Below are 7,257 nucleotides of genomic sequence, written 5' to 3' on the forward strand. Positions count from 1 at the left end.
ACTTCTTCGCCGTCAACAAGTTCTGGTTCTCCCTTCTTCAGCAAGGCGGTTCCTCTTCTGGTGTTGGTTCATCAGCTCCGCCTCCATCTGGGATCTTGTTTCGAGCTTCTTCTTCAACCTCTGGCAACGAGTTCAAAAGCATCCTTCGGTCACCAGTGTGAGTCTCCTCCGATGGCTCAATCGATCCTCTTTTAACCGGCACTTTGCACGGTCAATCCATCCGGGTGCATGCGTCTTTGACGCCCCTGTGGCCCTCCGCCGGCAGACTTGGCTTCCCCATCGCCATCGACGGTGTTGCATTCCCATCCAACTTTAGGACTTTATTGTAATTTGGTCTTCTTTGGAGGACCCCTTTGCAAAACTGCTGCTGTGATAATAATATAGTATATATGTTGTCAAAAAAATTATTGCAATGCGCTGAGCCATAATTTATAAATGGGCCGTACTTGCGTAATAGTCACCTTGTCTTGCTTTTGGATGGACGGGCCTGGCCCGGCTATTTTTGGTCTGTTAAGATATGAAAGCCTGCTTGCTTTCTTCGATGACAGTTCTTCTAATCTTCTGACGATGTAATAACCGGTGGATATTGTTCACTACAATTGCATCAATTCACCTTCACCATGCATGTTTGTTGTTTGGTTGTGCTAATTAAAGAAAAGAAAGCCATTGATTTTCACAACAATATTGGTATCCATAAGTTTATTGAATCTGCATTACGCCTTTCCTGAAGGAATATCCAAAATATATTGGATCCTCCCCGTCACATTACATGAATTATTATTGCTGAACCTTAACCCATTGACCCTGATAGGATCGGAAGCTAGCTAGATCGCAGTGCCGCCACCGCCGCCCGCCCGCCGTTAATTTGAAACCAAACCATTTCTAATATACGGCGGCCGGCAGCGGCAGGCCGGTGGCCGTTCATTTTTTATCGTCGCCACGTTCACGGCACTCGGCAGCAGCAGATGGGGTAATATTTGCCCGGAGTGCAGTACGTCTGGAAGTTCTTGTAGTTGTTCTTCTGGCAGTACTCGAAGCACGTCGTCGCGTTGCACGGCACCACATACTGGCAGTAGTCTATATAAACAATTCACTGTCAGAGCCAAGGCCAGCACGGCATATACATAATAAATATATAGCAAAAAAACAAGTTATTACAATAGCTCTTGATGCAGTGCAGGATGAGAAGACCATGGCCATGGCGACGAAAAGAGCAGCAAACAACAGGACACCGGTGCCCATCTTCACGAGCAGCGCCATGGAAAACTGAATGTAATATGGAGAAGAACTGATTTGTTCTATGTGGATCTTGATGTGCTGCTGTTATACATGACATTGCTCCTCCTTCGGCCCCGGGTATATATATAGGCAAGAGAGGTCATTAGATGGAATCAGATAGACCGTTTCTTAATTAATACCGTAACATATGGATGGAAATTACATGTCATTTATTTGTTGCCGCCATTTCCAAGAGTTAATTTTGGTTACTAGTTAGAGAAGACGATGTACTGGACCGGCCAACCCTTGGGCTGTACATGGCTTTGTGCTGGGCTTCCACGAAGATCGCCATCCTAGGCCCATCCATGAATATATAAGCCCATATCTCTAGTTCATAAAACATAGAAAAAATATATATATCGCCTCCCAAAACTATTGTCGTGATCTATTTTCCTTCATCAAACCCTAAAACTGGACATCTCACCATCTAAATTCTCATAACTATATAAATATAGGAGCACACCACCAGAAGGGCAATCCAATGTAAGGCATTTGAACGTCATCTTCCCACCGGTGTTTTTTCTTTGGGAGAATTTTGTATTTGGCACCGAAACAAATCACTCTTTCGTATTTAGCACTAGAAATTTTGAACTTCCTTATCTAGCATCAACTTGAAAATTCCTTCCGTATATGACACTTCCATCCATTTTGGCCATCCATCCGTTTGTTTACGTCATCGACCATGTCAGTTTTTGTTGATAAGGACCAAAATGTTGTCACTCTCCCACCCCCACCCCCCAGCGTCCACCACCGCGCCGCGCCACCAGCGCACGCCCCGCGCCGTCGCCGCCGCTACTCCCGTCGCCAGCCACACCGCCGCGAGCGCCATCCTACGTCCGGGAGGCGGCAGCACCGACGCGCGGGGGCGGGCCGGGCGACCGCAGGCTCCCCTTCACGCCGCCCCCGATGGCGCCGCCGGGCCAGCTCTACCAGTCGTTCCACCCACCGCTGTCCCCTCTGCCGCCTAGCCTCCGCAACCTCGACCTCACCCAGCGCCTCTAGATCCTCCGCGACAGGATGGGCCCGTGGCACGAGTACGCGCCCCTCATCTCCTCGCTCTCCCGGGACGGCTTCAACCCGTCCTCCATCCAGGAGGCCACGGGCATCTCGGGCGTCGAGCAGAACTGCCTCGTCGTCGCGTCCTAGGTCTGCAACTCGCTCCTCAACGACAAGGTCGCCGCGTTCCCGCCCGATCTGCTCCCATACTTCGACTCCTACGGCGGGCCCGACCTCCTGTACGAGCTCCGCTTCCTAAACGCGTGCCAGCGCGCCGACACCGCCAGGCATGCCATCGACTACAGGCTCGAGCCTAAGGGCATGCAGGAGTTGGCTCGCGCCATGAAGAGCTTCCCGCACTGGCGCGGGGAGGAGGGCTCGGAGGCCTTCGGGAGGGACTCCCCCACCGACTGCCTCGCCTACGCGCGGTTCCGCCAGTCGCGGGAGGCCATCGACGTGGAGGACCGCATCGCGGAGCTAGAGCGCGCGCTGCAGGTGGTGGAGACCGAGTCCGGCAGGGCGCGCGTGGAGATCGAGATGGAGCGCGCCAGGAAGAAGGTGGCCGGGGAGGTGGAGGGGGAGGAGGACCCTGCCGCCTCGCAGCCCGGCGTCACGGTGGTGCGGCTCCAGTACGCCGCGATGCAGGTGGTGGAGACCGAGTCTGGCAGGGCGCACGTGGAGCTCGAGCTGGAGCGCGCCAGGAAGAAGGCGGTCGGGGAGGAGGACCCTGCCGCCTCGCGGCCCGGCGTCATGGTGGTGCAGCTCCAGTACGGCGAGGCCGCCGAGGCGACCACCATCTTCATGCTGCCAGTGCTTAGGGAGACGGACGGCGTCGCGGCCCTGGAGTCAGCACCCAGGCGGACCAAGACGGACGTGGACCTTGGCATTATGGAGGTAGAGAAGGCGTGGGCGAGATGGGCTATGGTGCCCGGGTGGGGCCCCGTGGACAAGGCAGCAGACGACGCCGTCGTCATCGAGCTGGCCGATGGCCGAAGGCTGCCATGGCGAACAGACAATGAGGAGCCAGTGCTGGTCATTGCCAACACGCTGCTGGTAAGGATATATATGTCATTTTAGGTGGCACTTGACACCGTTACTACATCAAATAGACGGAAGTGCTATATACGAAAGAAATTTTTAAGTTGATGTTAGATAAGGAAGTTCAAAATTTCCAGTGCTAAATATGGAAGAGTGATTTGTTTCGGTGCCAAATACAAAATTCTCTCCTTTTCTTTACAGGGATGTAGCAAGGAAGACCGATAATAATCACCCTAACCTGGAACCAATGTGTGTCTTTTTTTTATCAATTACACAGTACAACTCAGACACTCATCGCATACACTCACCTCTATAAACGCACTACCCCTATGAGCATCTTCGAAAACTAAGCCACTAAATTCTTGAGATTGACAAAGTCACCACATACACCTCATTATCAACGGAAACATCACCTGCCACTGAAAGCAAAACGTCGTTAAATCCTAGAATATTAACCATTAAATCCTATAATATTCTCTTCCACAGGAAAACCCAGGACCTGCTTGTAACCCTAGGCTGCAAACCCTTCCGCAATGTACGTCCAATTTAACTACAGGAAGGAGGACACAAGTAACACAAGTACACAACAACAACAATTGCGCCCCGTGCAATAAGTAAATCACCGGACTAGAAGGTAACCGTTCTGGCGTTATTTACAGGTCCCAGATGCTTTACAGATGCACCATTAAGGCCCTGTTTAGTTTAAAAAAATTTTCCTCCTACAGTAAAAAAGCATGTTTGAACACATACATAGAGTACTAAATATAGACGAAAAAAAACTAATTACACAGTTCTCGGCAAAATCACGAGACGAATCTTTTAAGCCTAATTAGTCCATAAAAAGCCTTAAATGTTATAGTAACCCACATGTGCTAATGACCGATTAATTAGTATCATTAGATTCGTCTCGCAGTTTCTGATGGGTTCTGTAATTTGTTTTTTTATTAGTATCCAAAAATCCCTCCCAACGTCCTTCCGACACATACGATGTGACCCCCAAAAAAATTTCACCTCCCCAACTAAACACACCCTAAATCCCGCATGACTTAGGGTACTCATCATCAATGCTCAGTCCAACCAAACATAAACTATCACCATTCAACGTAACATCAATAAGGTATTAGTGATCGTGGCAGAAGCTGCAGCTTTGGCACTGGCAGCAAGCAGCCTGTTCGGTTGATTAGCTCGTATCATTGCTGGTTCGTGAAAAAATACTGTTGACTGGTTTATGCGGGAGAAAAATACTGTTCTGCCTGGAAAACACTGTTCAGCCCAACCAGCCAGCAAGCACCAGCCGAACAGGCTGAAGAATAGCCCATGCTCTAGATTTTTAGCATGCAAATTATTAGCAGATAATCAACTTCTGGTGAATTTCTTCAATAGCATCAATTACTCCAAACCACCAGGCTAGAGAATATACCTCTCAACCAAGATTTCATCCATTCACTTGAAACAAACCACAGACATATATCTAACAGCCCATTCCCTAGCAAAACAGGCACATAGACTTTTGTCTCAGCCTTTTCTCTTGTACAAATATTGCTCATGTAAATTAGTGCCTTGTTAAGAATGCACCGGCCTTTGTAAATTTGAAACCTTTCAAGATGCTCATTGTATGTTGTGCTTAATGAAATGTGTTTTGTTATAAGAAAAAAACTCAACCCAAAAACAAGTTACTAAGGGAGCTCTAAAAAGTTCTTTTTGGAGTTCTAATGACCTAAGCTCTAGTAGAGCCATTTGTCACTAGTAAAAGCCATCTCCTTTTTATTTTCCCCTCCCCCGTCCCGTTTCTTCAGCCAGACCAACGCCACCCTCAGCGCATCAATTTCTAGTGTCGCTCCTTATTCGCTCCACCACCACCACCATCTCTCATCCTTCTCTGCTCCTTCTCACTTGCAGTCGTCGCTACCCGATGCGAAGGAGGCAACCTCGCTGCTACCCAAGTGGAAGAGGCAGTCTCACCGCTGCTCAGAGGGGAGGAGCTTGGCACACTTGTGCCCAAGGAGAGGAGCTCAGGGGTGGCCTGAGGGGAGAAGCTTGGCGCACTGGTCTGCCGGCGACTGGGAGGCTACGGGTTGAGGAACTGAAACAATTTTCATTGGGGATGAAACGGGAAACTGCTAGAGCACTAAAAACCTCAAAATTTAAAAGATTTCGAGAGTTAAGCTAGTTTTATAGTTTGTGGAGGAAATCAAATCACGACAATAGCTCAAGGAGGTAAAAGGTACCTTTTCCTAATATAAAACATGAAAGTGAAATCAGGAAGGGCAGACCAAAGAGAGATGTTAATTAAATCTAAAATGACAATTCACGATAACAATTTGTAAATCAGGAGTCACAAAATAGAATATATAAATGTTTTGAGACTTACTCTCAAGCCTAGTGGGATCAATAGAGCAGTTCACTAGCAACTCACAACTGGCCTAATAAAACAAGCTAGGAATTAAGGCTCGTTCAGTGTGGTGTTTGAAAAGGCCAAGCCGAGCTGAACTGTGCCAAACCTATGAACAAACCTTAGCTCGAATGACGAGGTTTTTTGCCAACCCACATTCAAGATTCAATACAAGCTTAGGACTTATATAGGTAAAAAAGGACAGTTCCCATTTGGAAAACTAGTAATAAACAGACCTAAATTATTTCAGATTTTCAAGTCCTTAACTGACTTGTTGCAAAATTTGTAGAAGACTTAAACTATTTCAGGTTTCCAAGTCCTGAACTGAAAGTAGCCCATACTTTAAAACAGACTCCCTCCATCCTGAGATATAATGGATTTTTGAGTTGTCCTGAAGTTATAGAAAAGAAAAATAAGAGAAAAAAAAAACTCATCCGATGGGAAAGAACACCCATGGGCCCATGGCATTGCACTAAGAATCTAAGATGAAGCACTCAGTCAAACAGACCGAGAAAATAACTGATCCCTTTGACCCCTTTGACCGAGAAAACCCAAAACCCTACAGGATCACACAGTAACCTAGGACAACAGGACAACCACGACCTTCTAAGCTGGCAATCACTGCAATTACCCCTAATAGGAGGCCCCAAACCAAACCACGGGTGTTGCAGCCCGGTGCCCTACTATTTTTGGGTTGCCAGCAAGAGGATTTTTTTAAGTGCTGCCAGGCTTTGAACCCTGGCCGATGTCTCACCCCAACTTGGGAGCTTAATATTAACATCATTAACTAAATTATGAAATGTTCATGTAGATTTACAATTTACATCTTTTATGCAGTAGATATTAATATTCTTATAATTTGGAATCGAGGGAATATTTACTAAAAGATGCTGACTTGCAGAACTAGTTCGAGAAACCAAGAACAATAAGCAGGGTTCCAACAAATCTGTATTACCACTTAAGATGTGGCCAAACTTGCAGTTATAAGGAACTCCGGTCAAAAGCAGAAAGCATCAATTCAGATCAATTAAGTAGGAGTATCCATGGGCAGAAAAGGAGGTTGCCATAAGGGTATCAACTACTGTCCTGAAGTTTACATGTAGGTCATTTGGGCACAAAATTAGGACAGGCAAAGCTCTTGTCTTTTGACAGAGTGGGGACTAGTTCGGTGGAAGAACTGGCTCTTCTACCACTTTAAATCTTAATTTGTCAAAATATCTTTTATACTAAAAAGCTTTACCCATTTCTACATTAATCTAGTTTTAGAAGTTCCAAAGAGTCTGCTGCATGGTCTTCTTTATGATGTACTTGTTTCATTCCAAACTGTAAGTCGTTCTGGCTTATCTACATATATAGTTTTCGTTATGCACATAGATATACACTCTCTAGATACATAGTAAAAAGTATGTATCTAAAAATGTCAGAATGACTTTCAATTTGGAACAGAGGGAGTAGAATCTAGAGATGCTGACAGGCACGCATAAAGTATGCAAGTCCCTGTGGCCGTAAAATATAGTCTACTTGTACATTTACACAATAGGCGATTTATGAAT

At 46.6% G+C, this 7,257-nt stretch overlaps 1 pseudogene; it reads left to right on the forward strand.

Annotated features, from left to right (window-relative positions):
- Positions 1-1,169: 1,169 nt before the first annotated feature.
- LOC136533315 (rubisco accumulation factor 1, chloroplastic-like) lies at positions 1,170-3,351 on the forward strand (annotated as a pseudogene).
- Positions 3,352-7,257: the final 3,906 nt, after the last annotated feature.

The sequence above is a fragment of the Miscanthus floridulus genome, unplaced genomic scaffold (assembly GCF_019320115.1).
Source record: "Miscanthus floridulus cultivar M001 unplaced genomic scaffold, ASM1932011v1 fs_852_1_2, whole genome shotgun sequence".
In the NCBI taxonomy this organism is placed as follows: Eukaryota; Viridiplantae; Streptophyta; class Magnoliopsida; order Poales; family Poaceae; genus Miscanthus; species Miscanthus floridulus.